Raw genomic sequence first — 22,714 nt, 5'->3', positions numbered from 1 at the left:
CAGTCCATTTGGTGGGGAGGAGCTCAGGCAGGAACTGGGCTCTTCCGAGCTGGCTTCTGCTGCCTCTGTGGTCCCTGAGATTTGGTTCTTTGAGTTCCTCTGTTTACCGTAAAACTCAAGTGGTACCATCTATTCAGTCCGGATTTTCTAGCTTGTTCTAAGATAAACAGCCCCCAGAATGGTCTTCATAGCTGACTGTGCTGTCAATTGGGCAGCACTTAGCAGGATAGGGTAACAGCCTCAAGACTAAATTTCTAAAAGGGGCCTTCTTCCTGTTTCTCCTTTCTCCTGGGCCAGGGCTCAGGGTTTTTGCACCAATAACTGTCCTTGAGCACCAAGTAGCCATCTAAACAGCTAAGCTGGGGCTCCACTCAGCTAAGAAGTTCCTTCAAGCAGCAGCTTGATAATTGTGACTTCAGGTGGCTGCCAAGCCTATAATAACCCAACAAAGAGCACAGTTATTAAGATATGAAGAAAATTCCCTACATTCCCCCTTCCTCTCTGCAACTGCTGTGGTTCTAGGCTGTTAAAAATGTGATCTTAGAAAATAAAAATATGATCTTTGTCACAGAGTACTGTTGAAAAATAATAAGCAAGATTTCTTCTTGAATTCTCTTGTCAGAGAGAGCTCTCTGGGGGATTTCAGTCTGGAAGATAATAAAACTCCAGACTGTATCAGTATGTTTAATTGTTACTCCCAGTCATCCAGGTCAAGGGCAGGGCTACTGAGGGACGTCTGTGGGTTTGAGGTTTTTTTGACCCCAGTCCTTCCTTTGTGGCCATGTGAATCACCTTCTTGATTATTAAGAACACAGAGTAACCTAGCACAGTCCGCAGGTTTCATGGAAATGAAAGACCCACAAACAAACACAGCTGGTTTCAGCTTTGATGCCGATAAGCTAAGCGAGGCAGAGCAGAACCGCAGAACGAAAATCAAAAACCAGACTGAAAACAAGAAAAAGAAAACCTTTTTCCTCTCAGCCTGAAGATGTGGGAGGGAGGCTAGCGGGAGTTTTGGAAAGGGCAGTGTTTGTGAGCAGGGCTTTCAGGAAGCGAGTCCGGGAGACCTGGGCTGTGTCCTTGGTCACACAGAAGCCCTGGCTGCAGGCTGTTGTCCAGACAACTGGCACGACCAAGGGGACCCCAGGCCAGAGGAGGAAGAGTAATTATGGGAGGTAGGGGAAGGACCAGGATGAAGTCAAGCAGGAGGCTGGTATTTCCCAAAAGAGAGTGGGTTGGGTGGATGGGTTCATACTCCAAAAGAGAACAACCTGCTCGTGGAGGGGAAAACAGACCCCTACAAGCCCTCTTCAGATGGAAGAGGAGGACGCTGGCATTTGAATGCAAGAGGACCTGGGAAGACATGTGGAGTAGCCCTTGATTAGGGGTCCTTTTTTTTTCCTTTTTCCATTTTCAATGTTAATTCCAAACCTTCCTTGGCCAGCACAAATGTGGATTCTGGTCATGATGCTTAGAGATATGCTATTCATAGATCCTGTGTTACTCTGGGGAAAGAGTTTATGATGGAAGTGTAACTTTACAGCACCACATTTAGCCATCACAGCAAAAAAATGCAGTTATTACTAAAAGCATCTTACTGAGAGATTTCTCCATTCAGCATTCACAGAGACACAGAAACATAGTCGGAGTTGGTGCCCTAGCTGGGGACGCATTTAGCCATAATCAACTTAAGGAAAAGTGCATTTAAAAAAACTAGTTTCTACTTGTCCTTAAAAAAACAAGACTGTATATTTTTTAGCCAAATTTTTAATTATTTTTAAATCTCTTACTGCTCTAACCTTTTCCACATTTGTGACATAACTCAAAATTTCTTAACCTTCCAGCCTTGTACCATAGAAAAAAATGATACTAACTCTTGGAAAGGACTATTTTTATCCTTTTATGCCTTCCTTCTGCAGGCAATTTAATTTATTAAAAATTATATTATGAAATATTTCAAATATGCTGAATACAATTGAAAATAATATTTTAAGCACTTATATACCCACCATTTGGTGGAATAAATAAATCTTAACATTTTGCCATATTCTTTTGAAATCTTTTTTTTTTTGAGGAACAAAAAGTACAGATATAATTTAAGTCCCCCATCCTAGATTTTCTTCCCTTCCCTATTTCCAAAGTAAACACTAAACTGAAGTTGGTGAGTATTATTTCCATGCATGTTTGCTATATATTTAATACTGTTGTGCTCTGTGTATTCATTCATTAACAAATGTACATATCTTCAAGTTTAAAATTTTAAGCAAATGTTTTCATATGCATTTATCACTATTAAACTGGCTTCTTTCATTTAAAATGATGTTTTTGCAATTTACCTATTTTAATATAGTTGGCTCGGGAGCATTTCAATGCTGTGATGTAGCCTACTGCATAAATACCCCCAAACTTCTATTGCTAAATATTTGTATTGCATCCAATTTTCTTATTAGAAAGTTTCAGTGATGTTAGTTACACATGTCTTCATGTACATTGATTCAAGTATTTCCCTAGGGGTCTAATTCCTATGTCAAATCTTTACTGACTGTCTAACTTAAACTTGACTGGATGTTGCTGAGTTGCAGTCCACAGCAGTTATAAAAATCCATACCAGCAGAGTCAGGGCAATCCACTTTTGCTGTAAAGTACTGTTTACCTTGTCTGCTGGGCTGGCGATAATATTATTCAGTGGTTTCTATGTGCCAGGCCTTGGACTAAGCTATTCAAACATATTATCCCACTAATCACCCTGTGTAATCCTAACAATGACCTTGTAAAATAGATTTTATCAATCACCTTTCACAGACAGCAATCAGAAGCCTGGACAAGTCACTGACACATGGCCAAGCTAACAGTGAGTAGTGGGCTGGTCAGAGCAACCAGCTGTGTCTGGCTTCAGAGCTCTTAAAAAGTTAAGTATCACTGCCTTCAAAACTGCAAAAAGACCCTTTTTCATTGACCAGGCCCATGATTTGAAGCCACAGCGACAAGAAAGTTACCCAAGTTCCTGAAAAACTGCTGTGCATCCCTAATCTGAACCCAGTGCTCCTAACTCCTCACTCCCAATTTGAGGGTGTTGCAAATGTCAAGGTTGTTTCCTTAATGGTTTTCCCCAAAGGACCACGGAAGGCTCTGAGCTGGGTGGCATCAAGAGCAAGCATCTCAGCTCCCCGCGCCCAGCTGTAACAGTGCTCACAGACCCTAGCCCCTCCTTCCAGGAACAGTCATCCAGTCAGAGCCTCCCCACCATCAATCAGGGTGCCGTGGAGCACATCAGTCACGCAAACCATTTGGAGCATTTTTCCAAGAAAAGGAACAACATCATAAAGTCTCAGCAATTGAATCAGGAAAAATGGATCTTAAAGACAACTTTCAACTTAGGCCCCAGTAAGCTGACGGAATGTTAAAAAGACACATGAACCTCAGAAGTGAAAGCAGAGAGCGAGAGGGAAATCCCCTTGGCCTGATGAATCAATTCCAGAAAAACCCTTTCACCTGGTCCCCATCCATCAGCACCAGAGTCAGAAGATGGGAAATGTTGGCTCTCACTCTTAGCACCTCTGCATTAATGTTACCCACACTCTGAGTGTGGTCAAAGAAAACTGACTCTGGGACAGAGACCAGGAACTTCTGACTTGGGAGAAGTGTACATCAGAAAAGTGGCTCCTCCTTCCCAAGTGGGAACCGGGGATGCTGATCTCCTAATGAGCTCACTGTGGGGCAGGCACTGTGCTCTAAGGCTTTCGTTGTTCACAGAAAGGTGCTGCGGGATCATGAAGGTCCCTTGGGTAGTTTCAAGTTCACCCTGGCTGCAGGTGTACTGCTCACTGGCCACACAGCCCTTCCATAGTGGTGGACAGGCCAAATGAACCCAGGGCTTGTACCACAGCCATGGTTTGGGGTATTGTGGAGAACTCGAGATAACCAGAGCCCCATATAGAGGAGAAACAGGGCAAAGGTTTTGGGGGCAGCTAGACCTGAGTCTGAATTCACTTATTATTAATAGCCATTTGACTTGAGCATGCAACTTAACCTCTCTGTGACTCAGTCTCCTCAGCTTTATAGAGGGAAGTAATACCACCAACCTCAAAAACCTACTGGAATGATTAATAAAATGATGCATTCAGAGCATGCAGCACAGTGTCTGGGACATGGTTAACTCTGCTACTCTCAGTTACAGTGCTTCTTTCTGAATACTACTAATAATAAAAAGGCCTCCTTCTTTAAGATACTTGATGGCCATCTGGCAGAAATAATCCTACAAATCTACAATGACTATGCAATGAATGGTGCCCCCTGGAGTTGTGCCATGGACAACTTGTCCAGCCATAAGCACTGGCCTTGCAGATGGTACGTGCTCAGTAAATAGCAACTGCTATTTTATTAGTAAAGGGGGAAATTGCCATCACTCAAGAGATCTATGAGGAGTCTTTCAAATGGCACTGAATTCTTGACAGAAGTTGTAAATGAGTTCCCAGGACTCCAAGAAGTGTATAGAACTCCTGGTTGAGGGATTTGGGAGGAGAGGCGCGGGGAGGGCAACAGAAGGTTGTCAGGCAGCAGTCCCAGCAGGAGATGGGCAAGCAGAGGATTCGGAATCCTCAGGTCAAGCCCAAGAGGCAAGCCTCATCAGTCACGGGCAAGTTGAAGGTCTGACAACCAGGAGGTCATCCGGAGCTCAGCCCACCTCCCAGAACTGCACTGAGGAGCATATGGGAGCAATGATACATGTGAGAGAAAATGTCGTGAGCTGCATGACTTGCTGAAGGATTGCTTGCCCATCTCCGGTCCGTGAAATCCTTGTCCTCCCAACAGCTTTGGGAAGTCATGCATTTTCCTAGGACTTTTTTTTTTTAATCACTTTATCGGGTTTTGAGTGTGACTAATTATAAAAATAGGATACTATTTTTTAAAAAGACACAATTTCACTCAAAAAATGGGCCACAGATACAAATGGGTAATTCTTAGGATAAAACTGGCCAAAGGACAAATGAAAATAAGTTAAATGTAAGGGAGATAAAAATTAAAACAGTGAGGTGATTTTCCACTCATCAGCTACAAAATTCTACCCCTTAAAGTTATATAGAGATAAAGCAGGAAGTCAGTGTCTTGCACCCCCTTCTTTTGGCAGTTGGATCACACCCCTAGATGCCATCTGACAGTTTGGTGTTTGTCCTTCCCATTTTTTTCCTCCTGAGTTTATACCACAGATCCCTATTTGCATGTGTGCATACAAAAAAATGGGGTAAAAAACTGGACAGATACTGTCCAAAGCTATTAAGATTATGGGGAAATGGGCACCCTCCCATCCTTACGCACCCTATGGTGCTTTCAAACATTGTGGAGACCAATTTGGAAGTCTTTATTAAAATGTAAAGAGCAATCACAGTATCGTAAAGTAATAATCCCACAAGTGAAAATAAAATCAAAATGAAAAAACATAAAGGGAGCACATCCTCTGACTGAGAAGTCATACTTTTAGGAGTTGACTCCACAGAAATAAAAGCACCAGAAGATAGAGCCAAACAGAAAGGTGTGTTCGGTGCAGCCTTCTTGGTGCTGTCAAAGAAACAAAACGAAACACCGGAAATGGTCTATTACCCATCCAAAGGGTGTAACTGAACAAGTATGTTTTCTGTGGTCTGGAACAATATGCTGCATTAAACTTAGGAGGTAAATCTATATACACAAATCTGAAGGAGTGAACTTGACATGGTACCAAGTGAACCACAATAATCCAGAAATGCAAACTGCAGGCCACAATTCTATAGAAATTACATATGTATGTATGCACACATGCAAATAGGGATATGTGGTAAAAACTCAGGGGGAAAAATGGGAAAGACAAACACCAAACTGTCAACTGAGGTGGCCAAAAGAAGGGGGTGCAAGACACTGACTTCCCATTTTATCTCTGTGTAATTTTAAGGGGTAGAATTGTAGCTGATTCTCACTTGTGATTTTAGCTTTTTTTTTTTTTTCAAACAAGATTTTAAAAGCACATGCTCTGTTTAACTGAGCAGGTAGGAGATACTGAGAAGTCTCTCTGCATTTTTGTTACACTGTGCAGTGTACGACCTCACAGTTCCATCTCCAGGAGACCCAGCACTGTAACAGGGAGGGGAGGTCTCTGTGCAGAAAGCCCAGTGGAGAGCTCTCGGGTCTGAACCTCCGAGCAGGTTCACAGGAATCAAAACCCAGTTCCATCTCCAGGAGACCCAGCACTGTAACAGGGAGGGGAGGTCTCTGTGCAGAAAGCCCAGTGGAGAGTTCTCAGGTCTGAACCTCCGAGCAGGTTCACAGGAATCAAAACCCAGTTCCATCTCCAGGAGACCCAGCACTGTAACAGGGAGGGGAGGTCTCTGTGCAGAAAGCCCAGTGGAGAGTCCTCGGGTCTGAACCTCCGAGCAGGTTCACAGGAATCAAAACCCAGCTGGCACCCTTTGTTTTCCAGATGCAGACAGGGGCCTGGAACATGCTGTGACTCATGCAGGCCAGGAGCTATTTACAAAGAGAATGAGAACTCAAAACATAAGCATGTGTGGTTCTGATGGAAGGAGCAGCTGCCTGAGGCCCAAACCAAACATCCACAACAAGGATAAACAAGGGCAAGTTGTGAGTGGGTCCTGAAGGGCTCCCCCGCCAGGTTCACTGCCTTCCTTCTTTTTGCCAGACCCTCTGTCAAGTACCTCATCTCTGTTATCCTCGTCATGCCCTCTGAGGTAGGTTGGACGATGTACCCCATTTATTAAGGAGGAAACTGTGGCTCAGACAAGTAACCTGGTTGCATACGGTCACACAGCATATAAAGGGCTGAGACAGATTTTCAATCCAGTTATGTCTGTTTAATGCCCTGACACATAACTTCTAAAGAAAATTTGACTTCCCTGTCTCAAGGCTTTCTTGGAAGAAACCTTTGTGAAAAAGAGCAGTGCCCAAAAAAGTGCCAGCCAAAAGCGAGTTTTGTGAGGGACAGCTCTCCAATCATGCCAGGCTGTCTGCCAAGGAATGGCTGGTGAGGCTTCCTTGGGCTGTTTCAACATGTGGGCAAGGCAGGAAGTCAGGATTCTAAGTGACCCAGCAAAATGGGAAGGGTGGCCAGGCCAGACACAGGCTTCCTGGAGCTTATGGGTTGCCTGCTGATGAGCCCTGCTTACTCAAAGGCTGCCATCAGAGCCAGGAGAACAAAAGCTGTTCCTGCTGACTCAGTGGCTTGGGCCACTGTGGGCATGTCTCTAAGCCCAGGCACAAGCTTTTGCTCAATCCATTTTCCTCATCTGTTAAAAAACACCTGATCTGTAAGCTTTTGTTTTGAAAATAAACACCCTCTTGGATTCCACACTCTGAAGGCCAATCCTTTCAGCCTTTATTGATGCTCCTATCTCTCCCCTCTGCCCTCTCCTTCTGAAGAGATATTTTTCTTTTATTCTTTTGGGATTTGGCTGACAATCCATTTCTCCATGCTGGTGGAGTCATGGGAAAAGGTAGAGAAATATCTATTTTAGGAGGGGTGGGGGGAGGGACAGAAAGAGTGAGAAGGGGGATCTGCTTCTTTATTTGGAACCCATTTCCATCTTTCTTTGCCTTTCTGGGACCTCTGCTTCTTGTCTATAATGACAAAGTGCATATGGAAACGGCAACCCACTCCAGAATTCTTGATTGGAGAACCCCATGGACAGAAGAGCCTGATGGGCAGTCCATGGGGTTGCAAAGAGTCAGACACGACTGAACACACACGCACATATATATATACACACACACATATACATTATATGGAGAAAAAGTAAAGTGAAAGTGAAGTCGCTCAGTCGTGTCCGACTCTTTGCGACCCCATGGACTGTAGCCTACCAGGCTTCTCCATCCATGGGATTCTCCAGGCAAGAATACTGGAGTGGGTTACCATTTCCTTCTCCAGCGGATCTTCCCGACCTGGGGATCAAACCCGGGTCTCCTGCATTGGAGTCAGACACTTTAACCTCTGAGCCACCAGGGAAGCCAGAGATGGCAACCCACTCCAGTATTCTTGGCTGGAGAATCCCAGGGATGGAGGAGTCTAGTGGGCTGCTGTCTATGGGATTGCACACAGTCGGATAAGACTGAAGCGATTTAGCAGCAGCAGCAGCAGCATACATTATGTATGCTTAATAGCAAGAATGAAAAAGGACTAAACCACCTTTGGTGAGATCACTGAAAAGATAGGAACTAATTTATCAATAAGCCAAACCAATAGATGCAGACATCTACATAGTTAAATGTGAGCAAATCTGGAAAGCCCCCACCCAGTTCTGATGAAAGTATTTCCTTTCACCCGCTCAGCAGCGGTAACTGAGATTCTAATATTAGAGAGTCATTCTTTGGGTTGATATTGTGCTTGTTAAAATGCACATCAGAATAACAGTGCCTCACATTTGCAAAGGAAGAGGTGTTTGAAGATCTCTCATCTTCTCGCATTAACCTAGTCCAATATATTCTATGAGCACCTGCTGTATGCTAGGTACTTGGTAACATGCTGGTATCGGAATGGCAAGTAAGGGGCATGACACCCCATGCTACAGGAGGACCTAACAACAGGCTAATCAACTAGACCTGGGACCACACTCCATGCCCTTGACTCCTAATCCTGTGCGCCTTCCATCTGACTACCTGCCTTCCATTTGTCTACCTGCCACACTAATGCTTGGATATAACAAGACATCATACCTTGTTCCTCACCTTGGTGCAAAGCAGTCCACTGGTTCATTTCTATATAACAGCCATCTAACAGCAAGGCTGAGTGTGGAGAGATGGAAAGGAAGCCCACTGTGGGGGAGTGGGAGGGCCATCCATAGGACTGCAGGGTGATTATGGTGCACAGCATACCCCACGGAGAGAAACAAGGATGAGTGTAGTACGGGAAGATCCAGAAACACACACCGCCTACCCCTCAAGGAGCCTAATGCTCCTTGGTAAGTCTTTTGATCACTGACTATCTTCCTCTCCCACTTTAGACAGTGGTTCTTGTCAGACTTTCTCATGACTACAAACTTCTCTCACTCTCATCAGAGATCTCACTTTCTCTTAGGAGGAAGTCAAGGTGATTCAACATGAGCTTCACAGATTAGACTTTCCTTTGCCTGGTGATATTCTCTGACTGCTCAGTGGCTATGTGACAGGTTAATTCATCCTTCTACCTCTATTTCCTCCAGGACCAAATATCTGAATCCTCCTGCTTTTGTATCTTCCTACTCAGCTTTCTCTGGCTCCCTCCTCTTGGTCTACAAACTGGTCTGATTCTCTCCTATCTAAAAAACGTCTTTCCACCCTCCAACCTCCTCTCCCTCTCCAACGTCTGTGGCCTCCATTTCCTCATCTCGGCATTTCGCAGTTCTTTTTCTTTCACCATCCCAGTGATTTTGTGTCAGATGCTGACACTGAACTTTCAGTGCCAACAACAGTGGTTTTGCTCAGTCTTCTTTACCCACATCGTTTACGTACCTTATAATGAGAAACACTATCTTTCCTCATCTACCTGGAGGAATCGCCCCTCTTTTCCACTTCTGTGATACTACACTCAGATTCTTTTCCAGCCTTGCTGATGGCCCTTTTTCCCTCCTGCATTGTCTTCCCTGAGTTCCACACTCATGGGCCCAAATGACCACAGAAAGGAAAGGCGGCAGACAGATGGTGGAAAGCGCTCAAGGAGACAGAAGAACTCCAAAATGCTCTGAGTCACAGAAGCTGAGAAATGAGCACGTTTTAGGAAGGAAATGGATACTGACAAAATCAAATGACTCAGAGTACCACTTCTAGCTTTTTTCTAAGACAAATCCAGGACTGAAAACCACAATGATACCAATGAACTAGGCTTTTATGGCTTGATATCTATAATAGAATTTTGTTAAGAAATGCCCTCCTAGTGACTTATAGTGTCCAATTAGAAACAGGAGGACTCTAGGTCAGGTAGTGATAGACAATTCTATCTTTTCTCATGATTTTTGATTATATGATATCCTTTCTCAGACTTTAAAGAACTCCTAACATCTGGTTATCACTACCACCAATATCACCTTCATCACCGTTATTACCACGGACAGCAGTATCCTCACCACCACCGTCACATTTATTAGCATCGTCTCTACCACAACCACTGTCATTAGCATCACCATCATCAAGTTTCACTAGATAACCCCCTAGTACGTACCAGGCCTTGTGCTGAGCATTTCCTCTCTATTATCACACTTAATGTTCATATCCACTCTAAAAAGTCAGTTTATTATTTCAATGTTATAGATAATAAAAGCAAACTCAGAAAGGTTCATGAACTCACCTATGATTACACAGTGAGTATGTCCTAGAAGCAGAAGTCAAGTGCCAGTGTGCCTGAGAGACTTTCCTTCCCTATGGCAGGGTGCCTCTCTTGAAATGTGAAAGCACACACTTGCCAATGACACACACTCAACAAGCTAATACAGAAGAGAAAGTTCTATATAAAATAAGCAAGACATCTCTCCATAAATTGCAAACACGTTGATTCCAGAAAAGTTAACATTCCTAGTCCTGGTCATATTAAGACAAGACTGTCTTTCAGCACACACATTTCCCAGCTTGTTAAACTAGGATGACTCTACATTTGTTCATGAGGAGTTTGGCATCTTCTGCTAAAAATCTAATGTAACGATCAGAAGATAAAAGTCCTCTCTCCTTATTTGCTTAGAAGGACCCAGCAGTTTAAAATGTTTTCTCTAAGAATATACACAAAAGAGTTTATTAATTCAAAATCAAGATATCTGTTTAAATGTAGACCAAAAGATTGAGGTCAAAAAGACATAGATATGACTTGCTTATCTTTAACAGAATACACTGAAACTAAATAGTGGTTTAATAGTATCATCCCAACATTTTGTCTCCTAATGGACTTCACAGGGTTATTTTACATTGAAAATTTTCCTGTCCGATACTAAAATTCTTCAAAGACTTTATTCCCATCCCTTACCCTTTTGGGAAATGGAAGCAAGGAAGACAGGAGGAGATGAAAAAGCCCTTTTGCAAATCCTTTTCCAAAAATCTTTGGCTGAATAAAGCCTTTCCCATTTAAGAGCAGGTGACAGTAAGATCTCTCCCATAGGCAGCACATTAAGACTCTCTGCAGAAGTAAACAAATCCATTATGATGAAAGCCGGACATTCCTCAGGGCCAGGATCTAATGAAAATGTCAGTGTTTTATGCATTTTAAAAACTGACAATTCAACAGCTTTACAGGAGCTATTTAATGTTTATCATCACTTACAAGAGCTCAAATGCAGACAAGGAGAAGGGCACCAGAAGAAACCAAGTGACTCCCTGCTTAGAAGCTGCTACGTTACCCATAACCCATGATCATTTTACAGTTTGTCAATTACCAGACCCCTCAGGCAACAGGGCACAGGTCTTGGCAAGGGCAAGTTGGAAGTCTGTACTCCAAGATATAACTATCACAATGACAACGCTCTGTACTTATATTTACACCTCACCCCTTAAAAGGTGCAACCACTTGGGAGTCAGGATACTAGAGAAAGCTGTTAAACCTACTGAAGGCAATGCATTAAAGGCCTCTGAGTGTTTGCCAAATTCTGATTTAGATACTATCCAAACCACCATGAGAAGAGAAATAGAGTATGTAACTTCCAAATCAGTAGAGGGGAAAATAGAAATAAAGGAAGCACAGTCAATTCAAACCAAGTACTAAAGAAAAGGAAGAAAAAAGCACCCATGGACCATGCAAAATAAGAAGACAAAGCTAAGTGCAAATAGATTACTTATAATAAATAGCTTAAATTCAACCATCAAAAGACAGAGACGCTCAATTTAAAAAAAATCTAGTTTTATGTTGCTTATAAAAAATAAACCAGGAACACCCAAAGGCTGAAAATGAAATAATGGAAGAAAGAAACACATACATTAACCAGAAGGATGTTGTTACAGCAATATTATCAGAGAAAATAATATTTACAGGTAAAAGTACTAGTAGGGATAATGCTCATGTTCACTTGCTAAGTCAAATCTATTTCTTTGTGACCCCATGGACTGCAGCCCGCCAGGCTCTTCTGTCCATGAGATTTCCCAGGCAAGAATACTGGAGTGGATTGCCATTTCCTTCTCCAGGGAATCTTCCCAACCCAGGGATCAAACCCATGTCTCCTGCTTGGCAAGGGAGAAAATAATTAATAACAAGAATAACCCACCAGGAGCTGGACATAAATAAAACAGAAATGGATAGAATTACTAAGATAAATGAGCAAATCATAATCTCCACAAGTGTGTGAATGTTCACCTCTCAGCAGCTGTGAAGTTAAACAGCTAAAACATTAATAGAGCTATAGAAGGCTTTAGTTATATAATTTATAAGCTGCATCTAAAAAAACAAAGAATAGTCCCTTAAAGAGAGAATGCACATGCTCTTCAAGTACACATGGAATGTTTACAAAAAATTAAACATGTGCTTGACCTTTAAAAAAAAAAACCAACAAATCCCAAGAAGTGATATCACATGGCTGATGTCTCAACTTCTCTGTTGAAAGGATAATGAAATTGGGCTTCCCTGGTGGTCTAGTGGTTGAGAATCCGCCTGCCAATGCAGGGGTCATGGGTTCGACCCCTGGTCTGGGAAGTTCCCAGGTGGTGAGAAGCAACTAAGCCTGCGTGCTGCAACTGCTGAGCCAGTGCTCTAGAGCCCGTGAGCCACAATTACTGAGCCACCCCACTGCAACTACTGAAGCCAACACGCCTACAGCCTGTGTTCTGCAACAAGAGAAACCACTGCAATGAGAAGCCTGAGTGCCCCAACGAAGACCCAGAACAACCAAAAATAAGTAAATAAATCTTAGGAAAAAAAAAGAATAATGAAATTGTAGAACTTTATACGCCAAGGCTATTCCACCCAATTCTTTGCCTAGAAAGCAGTTCTCATTTTCCAAGCCTTTTCTTCGTGTCTTCTCCTCAGAGATACTTTCTGATCACTTTAGGTAGAGTAGGTACTTCCAAGCTCAGTCACTATTATTATACATTGCTCTACTGTATTTTCTTCACGCATTTAACTGGTTTCTGAAATCACCTTATCTGTTTGTTTATTGGTCTACTATCTCTCTCCACAGCCTGCAACCCCAAGTACAACGGAATGCATTGCTCCTAGAATGGAACCTTTCCATAGTAGGAACTCAATGAACATTTGCTGATGTCAGCCTGACTTGGCAGCCTGAAGTGCTGAGGTAGCCCCTCAGAGAGGTACAGAGCTGTCCCCTAGAACAGATCCCATTACATCAGGCTATCTGTGTGACAGCTGTAGTAAGAAAGAGTGAGCCTGTTATCATATCTGCATGTGTGACAGATAGATACCACCTATCATGTGTGGAGGCTGCAAATGAGGACAGAGAAGACAACTTGGAAATATCTTTTTCACCAAACTCAGTGTTTCTGTTACTATTATATAGATACCACCCTTTGTCAAATCTATTAAAATTGACTCAAATGATCATTTCTTATGATAAGTGTATGTATATCTATGTAGGAATTGCATATTCCAAATGAAATAAGGAAGGGATGAAATAATAGTTTGTGACTTAAAATCAGCAATGTGGCCATATTATCAGTTCAATGGTGAAAGTAGGAGGGATCACTACTAGATGACCTTAGGCAAGTTACCTAGTAGGTCTCAGCCTCAGTTTTCCTGTCTATGAAATGGTCATAATATTAGTGGTTACTTCATAGGTTGCTATGAAGACTCATTAGATTAATCCATCAAAGGACTGAATACAGTATGTGTCCCAGTGAACCTGGTAAATGTCCCTAAGAATCAGATCCTGGCACAGTCAATTTGATTACTTTGGCATCAGTTGTTTTCAAGTTTTGCTCAAGAAACTGGTGTTTGATAATCTGCCTTCCAGAGCTCTTCCAGAGAGTAATACTGTTATAGAATGAGTCTTAAGGTTTCCTTGAATTTGATTAAATCCATTCCCTGTTGTTAGAGCTGGGCTAGAAAAATCCTTGCCAGTGCTAGACGTATTTGTTGAATGGCCTTCTTACTGAAGATTTCAGGAAGATGAGGCTGCTCAAGGGGCAGCCAAGATGACAGCATTGATTAACAAAGGGGCACATTGTCTGGCACATTCTTCTCTGACCTAATACACCTCCTGCTTCAGAAGGAACTATTCTAGAATGGAAAGTTTCCACCATAAACATCTGCTTGCCAGATCCATCCCCACACTGCAGCCGCTGGTGAGAGCCATCAGGCATTCAGAATTTTCCCTTGGGTCAGGAGCTGCTTGAAGAAGGGCACAACCAAACTTCAGAGTTATCATGCAAGTCAGGAGCAGCACACTTTTCATAGGGACTCCTTCTAAAGATAAAAATAGTTTGCTTACCCCTCCTGAGTAATTTTATTTCTCATCTTTTGATTCAGAAAAACACCTGACAATGAAAAGCTTCTGGGAATTCAGTAATGGTTTTAAGTGAAACCTCACAACTCCAAATGACCATCCTTACTCATTCATTGGTTTTTTAAAAAGCCACGCAGACTTCCCTGACGTGTAACCACGCCCTGTCATTTTGTATTCACCCAGGCTGTGTGCAGACAAACCAGCGAGCAGTCCTTTTGCACCCCGAAACGTCAGAGCTCACGCCACGAGCTCCCTTCTATGGCTGTGCTCTCCTCTCTGAAGAGAAGCTGACACCCTGAGAGCTGGGGACCCTGGACTGTCACTCCTAAGTGACAGGAGAAGAATAAGCAGCTCAGGCTTCCGTAGAACTCAGTGAGGTAAGAGTGCAAAGGGATTCAGGAGCCAGAGTTAGTTTTGCATTTCCTCTATAATAACCAGCATCAATTAAAACATACCACGTGCCAGGCATTGTTTATCAGCAACACAGTTAAACAGGAACTCAACAACTGCTTTCAGATGAGTGGGTGAATAAATAAATGAATCCATCCAGAGAGTAATTTTACTCCACGCTCCTAAAGTCAAGCTACAGCACTGCAAGGGCATTTGGATTTGCACAATCTCTTCTTTCATTTGTCAAATATTTCTGAGTGCAAGATCTGTGCAAAGTTAGCCTGTCAGGCACTAGACAAAACCAGACAGAGAACCTGCCCCCCAGGTGTGTCCTGGCTCAAACAGATGGGACGTGTAATAAAGACTCCGGTCAAGAAAGCAATGGGTGAAGACAGTTTCTTACTCCCAGGATTTGTTGGCCACATCCAGTAAGATTCTCTGAAGATGCTTAAAATGCCTTCCTAAAAGTAAGAATCTTCGAGGGTATGGTCAGGGACCCCACAAGCAGCTTTGCTCTCAAAGTTGAAGGAACTCAGAGAGAGGCAGTCAAAGAGTTGGAGGAAGCAACAAAAGGAAGAGAAACAAATACCAAGGTGCTGGCCTTAGGCTGGGGCACAGTGACCCTAGGCTGTTAGCGGATACTAGGAAATCTGGGTCTCTCCTGGGGGAGAGGCCCTCCCCTGGGGTTCACTCTGCAGTCAGTCTTGGGGTGTTATCACCCATGTGGCTGCTCAGAACATTCTCTGCTATGGTTGACTCTATAGGCAGAGTTCCAGCCAATGTGGGAGGTGATGCCAGCTCTCCAGAGACACTCCTCCTCACCCCCCACAAAACCACCATCCTCAACACACAACCTCCCCCTCAAAAAAGAAAAAAAATCAAAAACTGTTCATCTTTCAATTCCTAATTTCAACTCTGTGTCCAAAGATAATTGGGAGCCTGCTTTTCTGCTCTTTGCTCCTATAGCTCTCTCATCTTCAGACTGCCTTCCAAAGTGTGAAAATGCACCTTTTTTCACATCGATATTTGCTGAAGTCTCCTGGCCTCTGGACTGTGGGCTCCCTGAGGGCCGGGGCAGGATGTTCACTGCGCATACCCAACCTCATGGAGCAGAGCAGCTTCGCCTTCTGACAGGAAGGGTTTTGTGGCCAGTCAGGGAGCTTGCTCACATGGTGAGGAGAGGAGAGACTTGCCTCAGTTCCCTGGAGACCTTTAAACTTTACACGGCAAAGTGAAGCGGAAAGGCCGCCAGGACTGAGCACACCTCCACCGCCCACGCTCTTTGATAGCTCCTCCAGCGCGCCTTTCACTTTTCTAGCCCACCTTTCGCCCCTCCACTGAGGATCTCAAACGAGACACTTCCCTGAGAGCAAATAACATCTGAAACTAGAGATGCTACACTCACAAAATGCGAAAGCCTATTACCATGAAAGAGCTGTGGAGAGTGAAAACAAAATTGAGACAAAAAACAAAACCAAAAAACCACTACCGGTCCTAAAATCTTTAAGAATCCCTTTGCCTCATATTTAAGCTTGAGATGTTTTTTTTTTTTTTTTCCCCCTGATATATCATATTTAAGATATGTGTTTACCCTTTCTCATTAGGGAGAGGATCCTGAGACACTATTTTTCCTCTTACAGTAAAAATCCTCCAAACAGTTAGTTTGTTCCCTAATCGCATGATGCATTTAATATCCCAAACACCATAATTGGCATTCCCAGATTATTTTTTACTAAGACAAAACCTAACAAACATAGTCATTATCTTTCCTGAGACCAAGTAAAGACAGTGAGGCGCATGCCTCGGCTCCGCTGTGTTCCGGGGCCACAAAGCTGGTTTCACGCTCAGCATCTGGGGTCTCCTGCCATGTTCACTCAGTTCCCATGGGTGATGTGCAGCAGAGCACGGTGTCTGCCCCGCCAACTCTCAGAAAAAGAAGCTGTCACAAACGTGTGACATGAAAACTCAAACTAAATCACACTGAGTGTTTCCACGATGATTCAGAGAGTCCTTTCAGACTTTGCTCCACTGTAAGATGGGGTCACTAATATGATCACATTCACATATTATTCAATCAATAGATTTAAGAATCGATATATTAATATATTAACCAATGGGGATAAAGGTTTAGAAATATTGTACCAAATTGAAAAATACTTGTGACCAAGCCTATTCTTTAACCTTGGCAGTTCCCTCTCTTTCTTCCCCTTCCTCTATTTCCCTGCTGACATCACACTCAGTGGGCATGTTTGAGGACCAGTAGGAAGGCCAGTGGAGAAGGCAATGGCACCCACTCCAGTACTGTTGCCTGGAAAATCCCACGGACGGAGGAGCCTGGTAGGCTGCAGTCCATGGGGTCGCTAAGAGTCGGACACGACTGAGTGACTTCACTTTGACTTTTCACTTTATGCATTGAAGAAGGAAATGGCAACCCACTCCAGTGTTCTTGCCTGGAGAATCCCAGGGATGGGGGAGCCTGGTGGGCTGCCTTCTATGGGGTCACACAGAGTCGGACACGACTGAAGCGACTTAGCAGCAGCAGCAGCAGCAGCAGGAAGGCCAGTGTGGTGTGCCAGAGCACTGAGGAAGGCAGGGGAAGAGCCCCAGATGAGCTGGGCAGGTAGGCAGGGAAGGGAACATGCCAGGCCCTGTAGGCCTGAGCCAAGCATTTATATTTATTTGGAGGACAAAGGGAACTGCCTGGAGGGACTTAAGAAGTGGGCATATGATGTACTTTACATTTTATACAGATCATGCTGCCTAACTGTCTGATGAAGTTAATGCTTCGTGTCCATGACTGGATTTCAAGCTCCGGGCTGACAAGTGCTAGAGGTAAAACCCTGTGAATGCCCTCACCTCGTGCACTCACAGGAGTTTTAAGCCATTCTTTTTAAACTTCTCTGTGCAGCAGAATTGCCAGGAAGCTCATTCAGACCCAGTGTGCTGGACCCCATCTGCAGAGTTGCTACAGCAGGTCTGGGTGGGGCCTGAAACTCTGGGTTTCTAACAAGTTCCCAGGCCATGCTGGGAAGAGGTTACTGGTCCCCACAGGGCACTTAGCCAGCATTTAAATCTGTTTGCTGAGTGCCTCGGTCAACAAAGGGCCGCAAAGATGTTTTTTAAAGAATATGAATAGAAACAATCCGTGGTTTGAATTTGACTGAAAATGGCAATTATTTATTCTAATTTTCCTCTTTCCTGTCTTAAATTGTTCCCTTCCCCATAGTACGTGATGACAACAAGAGGACTAACTCCTACATGCAGAAGTACTCCGAAAGGAAATAGATCATTGTGATTAGACAAGATGAGACACTTCAGAGATTGCATCGCCAAGTTTAATTATAAATCAAATGTCATTCAAAGAGGTTTTTTTTCCCCCAAAAGTATGTGATTTATTTGTGTAGGCAGTAATTACCTGCCTCAATCCAGAAAGGATATGAGGTGGTGAGGCATCCGTTGGTGCTATTCCAAAACTGAAAATTAAACTAAAACTTTCCTTGGATTCAGGAATAAAGCTCACCAGGGCCCATTCCTGTTTAGTTCAAAGCACATAGCACTGGTGAACACACATACTGTAAGAAGAGGTTGTTTAAACTCTTTTTCTTGAAGGAACTCCCAAAGTTTCCAATTTAAGTGCTTATTATGCCAAAGCAGATATGGGACTGAAGAACGTAAATACAGACTTAGGAGGGGCAGAGAGAGCAAATATTTGCAAACGATGCAACCTACAAGGGATTACTTTCCAAAATACACAAATGACTTATGTAGCTCAATATCAAATAAGCAAACAACCCAATTAAAAAATGGGGGGGGGGACAATCTAAATATGCATTTCTTCAAAGAAGACATACAGATGGCCAAAACAGCATGTGAAAAGATGCTCAACATCACTAATTATTGTTGTTGTTGTTTAGTCACTAAGACATGGCAGACTCTTTTGCAACCCCATGGACTGTAACCCACCAGGCTCCTCTGTCCATGGGATTTCCCAGGCAAGAAAACTGGAGTGAGTTGTCATTTCCTTCTCCAGGGGGATCTTCCTAACCCAGGGATCAAACTTGCATCTCGTGAATTGACAGGCAGATTCTTTACCACTGAACAACCTGGGAAGCCCTCAGTAATTATTAGAGAAATGCAAATCAAAACTACAATTAGGTATCACCTCACACCAGTCAGAATGACCATCATCAAACAATCTACAAACAATAAATGCTGGAGAGGGTATGGAGAAAAGGGAACCCTCCTGCACTGTTAGTGGGAATGTAAATTGGTCCAACTATGATAGAGAACAGTACACAGAGTCCTTAAAAAACTAAATATAGAACTACGATATCATCAAGCAATCCATACATCAAGAGAAAACCATAAATCGAAGATACCTACACTCAGTGTTCACTGAAGCACTACTTACCAAGACATGGAAGCAACCTAAATGTCCATCCACAGAGGAATGAATAAAGAAGATGTGGTATATATACACAATGGAATATCACTCAGACATAGAAAAGAACAAAGTAGTGTCATTTGCAGCAACATGGATAGACCCAGAGACTGTCATACTGAGTGAAGTTAAGTCAAATATAAATATCATATGATATCAGTTATGTGTGGAAACTAAAAATAGGGTACAAATGAACTTATTTATAAAACAAAAATAGAATTACAGATGCAGGAAACAAATTTATGGTCACCAGGGTGGTAAGGTGGGGGGAGGGATAAATTGGGAGATTGGGATCGACAAATACACACTACTATATATAAGACAGATAACTAATAAGGACCTACTGTATAGCACAGGGAACTCTACTCAGTACTGTGTAATGAGGTATATGGTATAAATGATTCACTCTGCTGTATACCTGAAACTAACACAACATTGTAAATCAACTGCATTCCAAAACAGTTTTAAAAAAAGAAGCAACAGAGAGAGAATGTACTTCAGACAAAGGAGAGCTGGCACAGACTGCTATGTAAGAAGCACCCAGGGTCTCTGAGAGCTTACCCTGCCCCTCCACACATGAGGCTGTAGTTTCCACGTGTACCTGTCCATTCACCCAGAAATTGTTATCACAGCCCAACCAACAACAGGCAGTCCAAACTCAAGGATGGCTGGGGGCTTGGGGGGTTCAAGAGGAATCTCTTTTGCCCAAGGCCTACAAGGTCACAGATTCATGTTCTGCTTCGGGAAAAAGCTGGTTAGAGATACCCCAGCATTGTACAAGGCTAGACTTAAACACAGAGGGATGGTCCTAAATGAAATTTCGTCTATTCAGTACTTATCCAGGATCTCACGGCCTAAGAGACCAACCAAGAAGGGACGAATTCAAAACATCAAAAGCTTGAGCTTCAAATCAAGAAAGCCTGTTGAAAATCATAGGCAAATGATGAAAACAAATGATAGTCATGAAATACGAACAAATGAATGAACCTTAATCTATCCACATAGCAAAAGCCAAACAACTGGAGGCCAATGGACAATTAAAATTTACATCATGTGGATGATGAACTAGGATTCTTGTTCTATGCTTCTAGGAATTCACAGAACAGAGTGGCTATAATTTAAACAGAAAAATAACAACCCCTACACTCCAGCAAAACATGAAGTACATGTGAGTACCACCCCACCAATCAATATGCAGAGCCCTGAAACCCAGCTCCCATGGGATTTGCAGTTACCCACCTCCAAAAGGGTAAAAGTAAACATTGGACCTGCTCTGGTGTTAAACTGCCACCGGATCCTCCCTGCTGTCTCCCTCCTCCTCTTCTTCTTTACAGACAGGTAAAGTTGGATCTCTTGAAGGAACTGGGGGCTCCCACTCTAGGCAAAGGTTGGACAGGTGATCAATGTACAGCATGAGATTTGACTGTGCCTCCGTGCCTCCGACAGAGCTGGATCATCTGGGGCAATGAAAATTATAAGCAACAAGAAAGTGGTATTAACAGCAAGGGTACGGAAGCCTAGGCAGCACACACCACAATTCCCTCGGACACCCAACAACCATTCCTTTCCTCATTCAGTCATTCCAGACACACCCATCAAGAACTGTGCTGGGCTCTGGGGAGATAGTCCTGACAAATATAAACACAAGACCTGCCCTCATGGGGTGTATGGACTATTTTGTACAGTGAAACAAGTACTGAAAGAACAATGGGTAAAAGAACCTAGAGGGTATCATGGAGCACAGAGCAAAGGCAGCCAATCAGATTGGAGGCGGGCGATCAGGGAAGGCTTCCCAGAAGAAGTGACATTTCACGCTGACCCTAGAGGACCCATGGTGTTACCCAGACAAGACTAGGATATGTGCGCACGTGTCAGTTTCTGAGATAAGAAAGCTCAGATGGTCTGAGGGGCTTAATGCCCTCTGTTCACAGCCATCCTCCAGCCCATAACCTTACACCCAACAAGGGCACCACATCTGGGGTCTGCAGTTCTCATCACGAGGGGCTCTTCCAATCCCCACCGTCCAGCTGTGTTTCAAACTCTTCCAGTAGAATCTCAGGAAAGGAAAGAACACAGACAATAGTGTGCTTTACAAGAAGACTGGGAAAAAGTGAAGCAATAATGTGGCATTGAACTGCTAAAGAATAAACCCAATTGTAGCAATCTGTTTGCTGTACATCAGCATTACAGGTCAAGTGAGACACCAAGCTCACTCAGGACAGTCAAAACCAGAAGACACCGGACCGCATCTTGTCATCCTCAAAGTGGGAGCCCCAAGACTTCTTCCCTTTGGCTTTCTCACCCTGCCCTTCCTGTTCCTTCAAGTCCCCAGAAAATCACAGAGGGAGCTCTTTACTTTGCTGTTCTTACCCTCGGTGTTTCTGATGTCTAAAAGGCAACCACAGATACAATATCTCCCACTTGCCTTATGCAGCGAAGGAAAACCAGATAGTTTAGGAAGCCAATCTTGCAAAGGCCTCCACACAGGAAAACAAAACAAACAAATTAAAAAAAAACGAAACTGTGAAAGTCTGAGTAGCTTGAGTATTGTATAAAGTTCTAGCTGCCTTTGCATTATGAAAGAGACCATTGTATAGGATGGTTTAAGACATGGCTATAAGCACGTGGTCATTTTACCAAAATGCACAGCCCAGAGCAGCTTTCCTTTACATGTTCATACTATCATGTAATTCAAGGCCTACAGACAATATCCTTGATTGAAGACAGAATGAAACAAAACCCCTCACTTCTGAAAAGCAGGGCAGGCAGCTATTTTAGAGACAAAGAAAGGAAGTCTTTTTAACCTATGACAACACAAATTTGTTTAGGTTTTCCCTGCATTAAGTAAGTAAGCAATTAGGTTTTGTCCAATAAAAATATCCCTGTGCATGTGCAAACACCAGAGGCAATCATATAATTACCCTGCCCAATCAGATTCAATTGCTGACAGTTGAGCTCCCACTGCTCATTAACTTCAGATCACAATGAGGTCTTTACGGAAGCCCTTTCCCGTCCCTTTACAAAGGTTCCTATGATGCATGAGCAGCCCAAGCGCTACCTCATTCAAGATAATCATCCAAAATGGCCAGGGCCAAGGCCAGCCTACTCTGACTTCCCTGTGAAAAAATAAAAAGAGAAATCTGAAGAAACACTGGCTTACACGCCCCTGCTTCATTTGGGGATCTCACTTCTAAATATAATAGTAACCTTTCACCCCTACACTTTAAGTACCATAATTATATAATTAAAACCAATTATGTCATTTAACAGAGAGAATTTTTCAAGATTCACAGCAAGTTAATTACCTCAACCATTGACCTCAGAAGATTCCAAACTGACCTGCAACAATGCGGATTGGGGTAAATTTAGACACTGGCTTCCAAAGGCCTGCAAGGACAGCTGGGTGGATTGTAGCTGCTCTAGATTCTTCTAGATTCTAGAGGCTGAACTAGATTCACTAACTAAATGCATCTAACAATGCCACCACCACTTGTTT

At 43.2% G+C, this 22,714-nt stretch overlaps 1 protein-coding gene across 1 annotated transcript in view; it reads right to left on the bottom strand.

Annotated features, from left to right (window-relative positions):
• Positions 1 to 20,575: 20,575 nt before the first annotated feature.
• ERC2 (ELKS/RAB6-interacting/CAST family member 2) overlaps positions 20,576 to 22,714 on the bottom strand; it is an 882,456-nt gene continuing 880,317 nt past the window's right edge. The window contains exon 17 of the mRNA XM_010851669.1: positions 20,576 to 20,675. The gene's annotated coding sequence lies outside the window, so the exon portion shown is untranslated. The remainder of the gene's footprint in view (positions 20,676 to 22,714) is intronic.

This window comes from Bison bison, unplaced genomic scaffold (assembly GCF_000754665.1).
Source record: "Bison bison bison isolate TAMUID 2011002044 unplaced genomic scaffold, Bison_UMD1.0 scf7180017864304, whole genome shotgun sequence".
In the NCBI taxonomy this organism is placed as follows: domain Eukaryota; kingdom Metazoa; phylum Chordata; class Mammalia; order Artiodactyla; family Bovidae; genus Bison; species Bison bison.
This window is presented reverse-complemented; position numbering and strand designations above follow the sequence as displayed.